We start from the raw sequence: 12820 nt of genomic DNA, 5'->3' as shown, positions 1-12820 counted from the left end.
TATATTGAATACTTCATGATTGCATATGATAAGAATTTCATATATCTTGAGTGTTGATCATAGTGCTAAGAAACTTTAACTTCTTCTTTGATATTGAGACTTGAGCTTTAAAACATTGTCTTCATCAAAACATGTTTGAAAGTTTGTCTTCACAATCACCCTTACCCAATTTTTGATGATGACAACCATATGAGCAAAGAAGATTATTCTTGATGACATTGCTCTATCTTTCTCTTAGAATCATATGCTTGGATATCTCCCCCTAACTTTGACAAATCATACTTAATTTGATTATTTATAAAAATGTTATATCACAAGCATTCGCGTGCGCACGAACACACACACACACACACACACACACACACACACACACACACACACACACACACACATATATATATATATATATATATATATATATATATAATATTTTCTCCCCCTTTGTCATTATCAAAAAGAAGGGAAAAGTGTAATTGAAAGTAAAAATAGAGAAAGTAGAGAATGATTAAGAAATATAGAAACTTAACATAAAAGCATATTGTCTTAGCATACAAAGACTTGAAAACATTATAATGACATAGTCTTTAAAACATAACCATAACATAAACTTAACCTAACAAGACCATAAAATCATACTACAATTAAACAAAATGAAACAAGAAATAGTAGACAAATTAATCTTGGTGCATAAATTCATGGTCAAGGTCATCTTGAGGGTTGGCTCGGTCAAAGTTGTTGTTTGGTGGAGCATTTTGTGGTTGAAAGAATGGATATTGATAAGGAGGGATTTGATATTAAGGAAGTTGCATATGAATGTAGAGGTTAGAGATTTGGGTAGACAAAGAGTGGTTCATATATGCCATGCAGTCAAGAACATGTCCCACGCTTTGAGTCTCTTGTTGAGGAGGTTGTTGAACCGGAGAAGGAGGAGGAGGATTCTCAACTTCATCATCGAGATATCAGATAATCTTTTCTTTGAAGTTATAAACCACACTCATCTTGTTGTTGCAAAAATGAGTTGTAATTTCCCAATCTTCCATAGGGATTGGATCTTCCTTAGTAAGTTGACACCAAAATCTTGAAGAATCTTAGTAATAAAAAAAGCATAAGGAAGTTCCTGAGAATTTTCATCATGAGAGGTCATGTGCTCTAAAATCATGTAAGCGCAGTTAATTGGAATATCATTCCTAATTGCAAACAAAATTTGCATCTAAGTATCAATGGTAGTTTAATGATTCGAAAACCTTGGCTCAATGATAAAATTCATAAAATAATGCAGTAACCTATCATCAATATAAAAATTTACAGCAGACTAAGAGGACTTATTAGGAAGCAAACCATTAGGGTACCAAAATTATTCTCACACAAATACAACATTGTTATCATCAAAACTCAAAGTGTAGATGCATAACCAAATCTTATTCTAACAGTTTCTTGCTATGCCAACTAACTAAGGAATTTGAAAATATGTGACAAGTTCCACTAGTAATTTTCCTATCCAATTTGCAACCAACAAAATCGAAATCGGTGTAACCAACTAAGCTACAATCACTTCCTTTGGAATATCAGAGCCCATAATTCGAAGTACCACGAAGATACCTAAAAATACATTTGACGCCTTTGAGATGGGATTCCTTATGAGCCAATTGATATCGGGAACACATACAGACACTAAACATGATATATGGCCTAAATGCAATAAGATATAGAAGAGAACCAATCATACCTCTATATTTCTTTACTTCCTAATCCTTACCAATTTTGTTTCTTTCCAAGTTACCGTTTGTAGCCATCTGAGTGTCAATTAACTTTGCATAAACCATGCCAAATCTCTTTAGCAAGTCCTTGCAATACTTAGTTTTACAAACAAATGTGCCTTCATTAAGTTGTTTGATTTAAAGACCTAGGAAGTAATTTAACTATCCCATGAGGCTCATTTCAAACTCTCCTTGCATAAGCTTAGAAAACTCTTTGACAAGTTGCATATTAGTAGATCCAAAAATAATGTCATCAACATATACTCGAACAAGAAGAGTATCATTTCCATGGCACTTAATAAAAAGAGTAGTGTCAACCTTTCTCCTTAAGTACCTTTGATTAATCAAAAACTTGCTTAGTCTCTCATACCAAGCCCGAAGTGGTTGTTTGAGACCACACAAAGCACATTTTAATTTTAAAACATCAATGGGATACTCTTGATTTTAAAAGTCGGGAGGTTGAGCAACATATACCTCTTCATTAATGTAACCATTTAGAAACACACTTTTCACGTCCATTTGAAATAATTTGAAATTCCTAGAGGAAGCAAAGGCAATAAGAAGGCGTATGGCCTCAAGTCGGGTGACTGAAGCATAAGTCTCTTCATATCCAATACCCTCATCTTGATTGTACCCTTGAGTGACTAATCAGGCCTTATTCCAGGTTATCACTCCATCTTCGTCAAACTTGTTCCTAAAAACCTATATTGTGCTTATTACTTGATGATGTTTTAGATGCAGGACATGGTCCCAAACATCATTCCTTTTAAATTGATTTAGCTCATCTTGCATTTCCATGAACCAATGATCATCAAGTAATGCATCTTTAGCATTTTTAGGCTTAACCCATGACACAAAAGCAAAGTGATAACAAAAGTTACTTATATTAGAGCGTGTTGTCACGCCTCTTTTGATATCTTCAAGAATATTATCAATAGAGTCATCTTTGGATGTTCTCCAAGTCAAAGGAAGGTTATCCATTGCATCCGGACTCTCCTCCTTTTCCTCTTTGTGATCGTCATCTTCTACTTTTTCATTTTCATATGTTTGAGTTTGATCAATACCTTTATCAGCTTCCTTGAGAATTTCATACGAAGACACACCTTTTCCAAGAATAACTCCTTTTTTATCTTCATAAGTGATTAACCCCTTTTTATTTGGCCAAAGTCAATGACAAGTGATATGTCACTCGTCATATGCCTTGAACACCCATTATCAAGATACCACATCTTTTCAGTAGATTCATGACATTCAACCTGCAGATTTAAACAATGGAAATAGGTACCCAATTTTAATTGGTTCCTTGGAAGTGAGTGAAATCAAGGTTTCATTTAGGCAACCATTGAGAGGCTCCTTTAGGAACTATCATCTTCCTAAATTTACACTTTTCAATGGTATGACCCTTTTTGCAATAATAATGACAAGATAGATTACGATGAGATATGCTTTTACCATTCAAATACTTTTTAATATTTTTATGATTTTTTTATGAATAATTCAAAGATCTTTCATATTTAGAAGGGTCAATAGCAAATGCACTCTTTGGTTGTAAGGTATTGTCTAATTTGACTCGAAGAGCATTTATTTCTTCTTGCCAATAATGACAATATTCACAACTTATTCTTGAATACTTTTCATCCTCAATCTTGTCCTTTTGATCATCCATCATAGATCTCTTAATAGATTCCAACTTCATTTTGGATTCTAATACTTTAACTTCTAATTGCAAAATTATATTTTCATGTGAAACTAATTTCTTAAAAGCATTTAATGCTTATCTATGAAGATTATCAAAAGCGTATTGTAATTGAGAATAAGATAAATCACTAGTAAGCTCAAGTTTAGAAGAACTTACTTATTTCTTCTTCCTTCCATTAGCCATAAGACAAATCTGGGCCGATTCTACACTTGAAGTGGAGCTTTCATCGCTTGAGGAATCACTTGCACTCTCACGAGCTACATAAGCTCTTCTAGATTTACTAGGCTTCTTGTGATGCCCTCTTTATTTGTCTTTATTAATCATGGGACATTCCGGTATATAGTGATAAATTTCACCATAATTATAACAAGAGCTTATAAATTTATCATTTCTATTTTCACTATCTTTTGAGGACTTTGACTTCCTTCTAAATTTGGCTAAGTTTCCTTCGGAGTGCATGAATTTATTCTTCCAAATATACCTTTGGCATCTCTTGACAAATAGCCCAACATCACCATCATCAGAGTTCTTGTCATCCCTTTCTTCACACTCACTATGCTCATTCTTTGAGGACTTGAAACTAGAAGTCTTTAGAGAAATGAACTTCTTCACCTCTTCCTTGTCTTTACCTTTCTCTTTCTTCATCTTTTTTTCATACTTTTTTTTCATTTTTATCCAAGCAAGTGAGTTCTTTCTCACGGTCTTCCAATTTTCCGAACAAGGTAGTGAGATTAAGCGCTTTAAGATCATTCACCTCTTTAATCGTGATGACCTTGGGTTGTCATTCCCTATTAAGACATCTTAAAACCTTGTTAGTAGAAATAAAATTTAAGATAGGATTACATAGAGCATCCAATCTATTAATAAGATGTGTGAATCTCTTTTGCATTCCGGCAATGGTTGCACCATGCTTCATATGAAAGAGTTCAAACTATTGGTTTAATATGTTGATTATAGCTTGTTTGACCTCATTAGTTCCCTCATGGGAAACTTCTAATTCATATGACATAGCTTTGGAGGTTTCACATGAGAAACATGATAATACTCATCAACACCTAATGCGGATATAAGAATATTTTGTGCTTTCCAATCATGAGACCACATCTTCTTATCATTATTATTCCATTGAATTTCCGGTTTTGGTATGGTGACACCTTCATCATTGGTCATAGTAATTTCATTTGGACCATTGATGACTGCATCCCACACACCCTTGTCAACGAAGTTGACATGGATACGCAAGCTTTGCAATATCCATAATTTTCACTGGTGAAAATAGATGCTCTATTATACGCCTCTTTAGGTTTGGTAGCCATTATCTAATAAGAAAATCTTAAGACTGGAAACAATTGGAGCTCGTGGTACCACTTGTTAGATAACAGGCCTAGATATAGAGGGGGTGAATAGATCCCAAGTTAAAAATTTATTCGAAAATTTGACTTAGACAAATTTATGGCACATAAGCAAGTTTCATATATTTCCAGGATCAAAAATCGTGTAATCGAACCTACTATTGAATAACCCAGATATGTGTAAAGGTGTCAATGATATGATAATAATATACAAATCAATCAACAACAACTAAGCACAACTAATTGAATACTCTACAATAGTAAAAGTCTATCTCCAATGATAGCCACACACACAAATCTAAGTCAAACAATTTGTCGAACATTTGATGTGCAAAAAAAAAGTTTTAAATTTTGTATGGTGTTTGTTTTTCTAATAAATCCAATCATAACCAAATGGTTAGTGATTAATACAACAAGCACAAGGTTCAAAATATAATAAAAATTATGATCCAAACTATGTTGATCCAGTGATCAAAGCAATTGAAAATTTGCAAATCAAAAAATAAAAGAGTAAGAGAGAGAGAGAGAGAGTACGCAAGAATTTGCTTAGGAAGTTCCCCAATCGACCTCGTTATGGGTACTTCTGCCCTCAATTCGAATTCGAATTGAGATATTATTATAATAAATCTTACTTTGCCAATGTATTTATACAAGAGATGAGAGATCAAATCCCAAAAAACCTAAGTTTGTTCTTGACTCTAACACCTCCAAAAACCTTGATCAAGACACCAACAATGTCACTTCAATTCACCTGTTGTTACTACCTCCTTGCATGACCTCTTTGTCTCAAGGCTTTCACCCTTGTAAATTAATCCAAAGCGCATACTTATTGAACCCAATATTTGTCAACACGATCCACCGTTTCACACTACTCCCTTTCACGACACACCTAGTCCCAAGGCTTTCACTCGATCAGATCTGAATTGCACAATCTTGTCCAAAAACCTTAAAACCCTAAAGATCTTGAAGGAAAATCCCACCTCGGTTTTCTGATTTGAATCCCTCAAAGATCTCAACCCAATATTCTCAGTACAACAAACCTAATTGGACGTTATTAATCCTAATCTAGATGGAACCCAATCAAAAATTGATTATGTGTAGTTTGATTATGTGTATCCATAGATTGAATTGAAGATAATGAGATGCTTTGAAATCCTGGATTCATGTAGGTTTTAATCACTCTAGAAACCTTACTAGAGAATGATGCATGTATGAAGTATATATATGCATGGGTGAATGAGAGCAAAAAGGAATACAATGAACTTTGAGAAAATATGAAAATACGCACACACACAAAATCATTGTATAGGTCAACCTGTTGAAGTCATGTGTCGACCTGTACGACCGACTTGTTAAAGGTCATGTGTGGATCTATCAATGTTATGTGCCTCATATGTGTCAATTTGTGGATTCAGCATCTGAAACATAAGTTACAGGCTTTAATATTGCAGTATACATACCGACCGATGGCACAGATGTGTCGACCTATAGTATGAAAACTTTCACTATAGGTCCATATGTGTTGCATTATTTTTATAAAACTTTATTTTTCATGCATGTTTAATGCATGAAACCTTTTAAAAGATGATTCCAAAGACGTGTATGCTTCCTAGTGATGAAATGCACATAGAGAATAGGAGAATACCGTCCAATGTACATAAACGATAAAGAATCCTAGTTTTGACATCATATAAAACACTCATAATGGAACTTAACGGAAGAAGCTCTCACAGTTCATTCTCGTATTGCACAAATACCACAATGATCCAATAAACCTCTTGTACTGTGTTGGATAAATATTATGCTCACCTTCATTCTTTGACAGCTGCAACCTTGGTTTTGTATGGGTAATATCCACATTACAATATTCCATTTCAAACCTCTTCAATATCTCAAGTGCATACCTCCTTTGATGCATGAGTAATTCCTTTTGTACTTGTGAAAGTCGATGCCAAGGAAATACATCATAAGACCAAGGTTGGCCATCTCATACTCCTTTATTAAACCACCCTTGAATTTGGTAATGTAACCTTCATTGTTGACTGTAATAAATGTTAGACTAGAGACTTCATACACAATAGGAGGTGAATTATGTGGTTTGGAAAAACGTTATTTTCAAAAACTTTGGGAAATAAAATCGGAGTTAAAAACTATTTTAGAAACTAAGTAGCGAAAAATAAATTGAGAAAATAAAAGGAGTTAAGGGAAAACAGAAACACTAAGAACTATAGAGGTTCAGCCAAAAACATAAGGACCTACTCCTCTCTCCAAGAATTAATATTGAGAGTTTTCAATAATACTTTGAGATCTTTTAGCAGGAAAGACTCACAAACCCCCTTATATAAGGAAATGGTGACTGGTCTTCAATCACAACATACAAGACGATGGATGTGTGCATTTGCGTATTTTCTTCATAGTGAGCTTGAGAGTGAAGGGACCAGTCTTCCTTCCCAAATGGTGGATTGAAGTGGTTGGTCTTATTTCCACAAACACAGACCTTGGAGCGGTTATTCACCAAGTTCCATAACTTTTGAGCTCAACACCTTAGTTTAACTGGGCTAACTAAAAACTTGGGAGATTTTAACATCGGGTTGATCTCGAACTTATGAGGCGGAAAAAATATGAAATACTTTAAGGGAAGAGCCCGAAATATAAAAGCAAAAATAAAATAATCCATTAATAAAAGATGAAAAGTACAACCAAACCATAGTAACACTAACACACATGAATCATATTCATCTCATTTATCATGCATTACTGCTTGTATTGCTATTACAACACACAAATACAAAAAGTGTGTATGAGAAAAGAAAATGGAGGACAAGAAGAAAACAATTGATTCAGGTGCAACAATACATGTAACAGACAAACAAATGAAAACGTTGGTTTGTGGGGTACCAGTGCATACAATTTCTCAGTAAATCCCATTTTGCAACGTATCTCAGACATGATAAAACAAAGACATATCCTCTTTGTCCAATCACAACCCGACAACCTTACATCCCGCAGTTAAAAGACATTCATACAGACCAAAAAACATCATTTTTTTGGTGGATCGAATTTCTAAAGGGACCACAAGAGTTTGAAGTACTTGATCTATCAAAAAGAGTTGAATAGGAGGTAGAGAAGGTGGCTTGAATTTTGAAAAGATTGTGATTTTGGCTTGAGTTACCATCTGAGTAAGGCCAATGTTGTAGTTTGAGCTTTGAGTAGAAAGTCGTTGTATATGTCAATGCTTATGGTTCGAGAATTGGAGTTAATCGAGCAATTCAGAGATCTGAGTCTGTTGTGTGAAAGGACTCCTTACAGTGTGAAGTTGGACATGTTGAAGTTGACTAGTGGTATTCTCGAAGAATTCAGAGAAAGACAGAAATCAGATTTTAGATTGATTGATCGGTTAGTGTTAATCATTCAAGGTAAAGAGGTGGATTTTAAAATAGATGAGAATGGTGTTATGTGTTTCTGTGATAGAGTTTGTGTACCTGATGTGCCAGAACTTAAGAAGAGTATTCTTGAATAAGGTCACAAAAGTTATCTGAGGATTCACCTCGGTGCTACTAGAATGTATCAAGACTTGAAGAAAATGTTTTGGTCACCAAGAATGAAAAAGTATATAGCCGAGTAAGTCATATACATGTTTAACTTACCAGAAGCCGGAGATTGAACATCAGAAGATGCTGGGTTTAATGCAACTGTTGAGTATTCCCGAGTGGAAGTGGGATAGTATTTCCATGGATTTTGTGATTAGTTTGCCTAAGACATCTAAAAGGAATGATCCAGTTTGGGTTATAGTGGATAGATTACCTAAATCAACTCATTTTATTTTGATTAAGATCAATTATATTTTGCATAAGTTAGGCGAGTTGTATATTGAGAAGGTTATTAGTGTAGCGGTAAATTCATGATCATCAAGCTATGGGTAAGATAGAGATCAATAAAACCAGAGTCGCCACCGCACTTTTATTGTTTCCAAGGGAAAAGGGAAAAAGTACGAACAAAATCCAAAAATAAGAAGTTTTCAAATCAAAACTAATAAAATGTCAGAGATTATAGGTAAGCGGGTTGGTTACACAAAGGGAATGTGTTAGCACCCAAAGTGTCCTAGGTACTCCTAGGGAGCCCTTTTTGTGTGCATATGTATTTGGTATAAAAATGATGTTTACAAATAAATAGAATGGGGGGATGAGAAAAGAATTCATTAATTATATTTTTGTGTATGACAAGACCTTCAGACTTATGCCTACGTACCAACATAAAAATGAGGGATCAAAACCTCGTAGTTCGTGATACAAATTTCAAAGTGGATGCATTGCTTTTAACAAAAATTAAGTCTGAAAGGCACAAAGGCCTAAAAATGGTTTGAATGAGTTTGTTCTTTTTGGCTTTTTTGAAAGTTTAGGTCAAGTATAGGTAAGTTTATTTACAAATTTGATTTAAGAAAAGAAGTTTGAAAATGCAATGGCATGAGGCCAAAGTTTCTAGCTTTTTGCAAAGTGGTCAAAGTTTAGAACAAAATAAGTTCAATCAAAGAAGATTTTAAAAAGGGAGGGAGAGATTTTGAAATTTAAGAAATGGGGAGAAGATGAAGAGACTAATCCTATGCATAAAATTAAAAGTTAAGAGTTGAAAAGATCTGACCAATGGGTAGCAATCCAATAGACAAGAATGTCAATAGAAACCCAAATTCCCTTGGACATTTAGAATCAAGCAACACACAAATTTACAATTATATTATCTTGAAGAGCAAGGCATCAAATAAAGATAGACACATCCAAGCTTAGCCATTACATGATCTTCTTCAAATTAGTCCATGTAACAGATGATTTCCACAAGTCACAAATTCAAAGTAACAACTTCATAATGATCATGTTGCAGATGAACTCAAAAGGATCTTAAATGATGTATCAGATGAAGTTTCAAATTGCGAGTCCTTGGTTTCACATAAAGTTGGCATTGGCCAAGTCCTTTAGCATAGGAATGTTGCCTAAATTCTAAGTCCATTTATCCAAGATCAAGTCAACAGTCCACAGAATATTATGTACATTAATGGTCAAAGACCACACAAACAAACAAAGTATACACAAACAAGATATATCACACAATATGGTCCAAATGGACAAAGTGAAAATTGCATCAACATAAACAATTAGAATGATATGAATAATGGCAAATGAATAAAGACTAAATTAAATGTCATTAAAGTAAATTGCTTGAAATCAAAAGTTAATTGTTAATGAGTTAGAAGTTAGTATTGTTTTGCTTTTGCTTTTCATTTTTAAGTCATTCTTTGGAGAACACTCAACCCACTTATCACAAGCATGGATCCTTGAGCCAAGACATCTTCCAAAGGAAGAAAAAAAGGCCAAGTTTCCATACAATACCATGAAAGAGGGGAGACTTAAAATTTCACTAACTATAATGCTATGCCTTTTGTGTCACAAATTTAACGCTATGTTAAGCAATCGTAATTTGACTTATATAGAAGACACAACTATTTGAGAGCGGGCCATAGAATTTTGGTGTTAATGCATGTTAGAGACATAGTATAATGGACTATGCTCATGAAACATACCACACACAAAAAGAATATGCAAAAGAGGTGGCCTAATCTCATCCATACTTATGTTGATTTCTCAAGCAACTAGCCTTAGGACTTTGAGATATCATAGGCCAAAGGAGAAGGGGAATGAGATGAAGAGGGAGGGGAATGGATCAAAACTCAAATTTGTCAAAGGAGGACTTTTACCAAATTAATATCATCCGTTCATTTTGGGAGATGGAATGTACATTCCATCAATCCCCTAAGTCCAATGATATTAACTTGACAAAGTCAAATCAACCTTGACAAAGACCCGACAACAAGAGTCAAACTCAAACAAATCATCACAATTGGTCAACACAATTAATTGACATTTATTCAAATTAAAAGGACTAAAATAATACATTTAAATTAAATATGGTTTGTCAAATTCCTAAAACCTCATCAAAACACCAAAGAAATGGCCATGAGATTTATCATAGGTCAAACAAGGTAAAAGGACCTTGGAGAAAAAATTTCAGAATTTTTAAAGACTTAAAAGTATTTTTAAACAATTAAAAATAATCACAAAATCAATTAAATCATGAAGAATATTAATAATGATCCAAAAAATAATTTAATTCAAAATGTGAAAGAGGAAATTATCTGAATTTTTTTGGTGAAACTCTCATATTTTTTGGATCAATATTAAAATTAATATGAATTAATGAAAATAAAAGGAATAAAAGAAAATCAGAAAATAACAAAAAAAAAACGTGGGCCACTTGATCTCCCTCATTAATTAAGGTGGCAGATCAAGTGGTGGAGAACACGCCTTCCATGGTACACACTAGTCAACTCATCCACACGCCTGGTATTCACAATGAGCGCTCCAGTTTAAAACATTCTAAAATAAATCAATGGCTCTAAACACTTGTCATACCCCAAAATTCACCCTACTCTGATACAACTTTCATCTGATCCATGGCCCGACTGCACATGCATGCTTTCATTATTTCATCATCATAATTTTATTAAACTTTCATAACCAAATACATATTACACGGACTCAAGGCATGGTGTTTACACCCGAGAAAAACTAGGGTTATCCGGTTGAAGTTCTAAAAATAAAAAAAATTGATTGGGTAACCGGTTACCCTAATCAGGGTAACCGATTACCCAGAATAAAAACTGATCTTTTTGGCCAATTTGGGACTGTGTAACCGATTATCCTAATCAGGGTAACCGATTACACCTGCGCAGACAGCAGAAATAACTCTGTTTTTTACACAAAGGACCCTTTGGTCCACCCACTTCAACCTCTTTGCTTCCCTATAAATAGAGGTACTATTTTCCCTCATTTTTCATACTTCCTAGCCCCCAAAAGTTCTGTCCAAGTACCATTTTCTCTCCTCTCCAAACCTAAGTCAAAACAAAAAATCTTTCTCACTTAGAAAAGTCACCCCACCAACTTTTCTTTGTCATTTTTCATATTTTTTTCAAAGCTTCTCACTCTCTAACACTCATAACTCATCTCCTTCACTAAACTTCCACCATAAACACTTTTATCCCAAACCCCTTGCTTTATATCCAAGCTCAAAAGCATTTCAACCTACCCTTTTTCAACATTTTTTGGGTAATGATTTTAGCTTAAACTTTGTTAATTTTTTATTCTGTTTTTTTGTGTGTTGAAAATGGTTGTTTACCACCTTTAATCAAACTTTGTATTTTGTTTCATTTGCTATTTATTGTTGACTTATTTTCATATTTATTTGGTTGATGAGATTTATTAGATCATGACCATGGTTGTTTAGAGTTGATAAAACCTTCAATGTTTCAAACCTATTAATGATTAATCAATAGATCCTTCATGATACTTTGAGGCATTGATAGGTTGCCTCTATTTCAACCATATTTGGGTCATTTGATACATAGATGAAACCATTTTCTTTACATTAACTTGTTATTCTATTTGCTTATTGTTATTTTACTAACCACTAACTACTAACTCCTAACATTTACATTATTGCACTTTACTTCCTTGCAATTTATTTTATTGTTCACTTTATTTCAAGTACTTTATGTTTATGTTTATGTTCATTGTTATCTAACCATATCATTTACATTATACTAATTTATTTACTCTCTTACTATCTTGCTAAATAAAAGAGGAGTAAAAAAAACAAAAATAAAGAGAACAAATCATAATATTGATAGATGGACTTAGGGTTGTATAACTTTCTTTGTTACAAATCTATTGTTAATTGATTTTTCAATCGTCTTCAATACTTTGCATCAATGATAAGCTATCCCTTAATGTGTCATATTTTGAGTCTTTTTGACCTATGAAAAATAGTCCTCAAGATGTTCATTGTGTACATATTACTAACCACTAATTATACTTCACTAACTTTTTTTTATCATTAACCTTTGTTATTGTGTTTTTTTATTACCATTAACTTGTGGTTTATTTTGTGTCATTTACATTCACTAA

At 33.6% G+C, this 12820-nt stretch overlaps 1 pseudogene; it reads right to left on the bottom strand.

Annotated features, from left to right (window-relative positions):
• Window positions 1–2459: 2459 nt before the first annotated feature.
• The window catches only part of LOC127136519 (ubiquitin C-terminal hydrolase 12-like), a 28847-nt pseudogene continuing 18486 nt past the window's right edge, over window positions 2460–12820 (bottom strand).

This window comes from Lathyrus oleraceus, chromosome 4, assembly GCF_024323335.1.
Source record: "Lathyrus oleraceus cultivar Zhongwan6 chromosome 4, CAAS_Psat_ZW6_1.0, whole genome shotgun sequence".
In the NCBI taxonomy this organism is placed as follows: domain Eukaryota; kingdom Viridiplantae; phylum Streptophyta; class Magnoliopsida; order Fabales; family Fabaceae; genus Lathyrus; species Lathyrus oleraceus.
Note: the sequence above shows the minus strand (reverse complement) of the source record. Positions and strands in the feature narration are given on the sequence as shown.